General features: G+C 43.6%; 1 non-coding gene across 1 annotated transcript; it reads left to right on the top strand.

Annotated features, from left to right (window-relative positions):
• Positions 1-532: 532 nt before the first annotated feature.
• LOC141663145 (small nucleolar RNA R71) lies at positions 533-639 on the top strand. Its single transcript, XR_012551229.1, has one exon. It is a non-coding gene; the product is annotated as a small nucleolar RNA R71 (small nucleolar RNA).
• Positions 640-1,262: the final 623 nt, after the last annotated feature.

Genomic DNA, 1,262 nt, shown 5'->3' with positions numbered 1-1,262 from the left:
AAGTTGGAGTTGTTGCTGAAAACCAAGAGAGTTGAACAGCTTATTTCCAAACGGCTGGAATGGCTGTTGCATCACATTCTGATTGTTGCTCCAGCTGAAGTTGGGATGATTCCAGTTGTCAAGATGATAAGTGTCTGGAACTGGTTGCTGCGATCTCTGAAAGTTGCTCACAAACTGAGCTGAGTCGCTAGATATAGCGCATTGCTCTGTCGCATGCGGACCTGCACACAGCTCACAAACACTAATTATCTGCTTAACACCATAGTTAGCCAGAGAATCGATCTTCATAGACAACGCCTTTAGTTGAGCAATGATAGCCGTAGCTGTATCCACCTCAAGTACTCCTGCTACCTTGCCCTGCGGATATCTCTGGGTTAGATACTGATATTCATTAGCAGCCATCAGTTCAATTAGATCATAAGCTTCCTTATAGCTCTTTGCCCATAATGCTCCGCCTGATGCTGCATCGAGTATGGGTCTGGACTGTGCTCCCAACCCATTGTAAAAATAAGTGATGATCATCCAATCAGGAATTCCATGATGAGGACACTTCCTAAGCATCTCCTTGTAGCACTCCCAAGCTTCACTTAGCGATTCTCCCGTTTGCTGCGCAAATTGAGTAATAGCGTTTCTGATTACAGCTGTCTTCTCCATAGGGAAGAATTTAGTAAGGAATTTCTGAGCAAGATCCTCCCAAGTAGTAATCGAACCAACTGGTAGAGAGTGTAACCAGCTCTTAGCCTTGTCCCTCAGAGAGAATGGGAACAGTCTCAGCTTCACAGCATCTTCAGAAACACCGTTGAACTTGAAGGTGTCACATATTTCAATGAAATCCCTAATGTGTGTATTGGGATCTTCCGTTGGAGAACCCCCAAACTGGACTGAAGTCTGTACCCATTGAATTATGCCAGGCTTGATCTTAAAGGTATTAGCTGTGATAGCTGGCCGGACAATACTAGATTGAATTTCATTGATCTTGGGTTGAGAAAAATCCATCAAGGCTTTCGTTCGTGCTGCTGGATCTCCCATTGTAATGAGTACCTGAAACACAAACAAATAAACTGTGAAAGTAAAAGAATCTGAGTCACTGAACTTTAACGACCACTGATGACAAGCACATAAACTAAAAATTAACACCGAGTCCCCGGCAGCGGCGCCAAAAACTTGTTAGGGCGAAAACACGCGCTAATATTCATGCAAGTATACGCGTTCGCAAGTAGTATAAGATATAAATCAGATTCGTTCCCACAGAGACTGGTTTA

The sequence above is a fragment of the Apium graveolens genome, chromosome 5, assembly GCF_009905375.1.
Source record: "Apium graveolens cultivar Ventura chromosome 5, ASM990537v1, whole genome shotgun sequence".
Classification (NCBI taxonomy): Eukaryota; Viridiplantae; Streptophyta; class Magnoliopsida; order Apiales; family Apiaceae; genus Apium; species Apium graveolens.
Note: the sequence above shows the minus strand (reverse complement) of the source record. Positions and strands in the feature narration are given on the sequence as shown.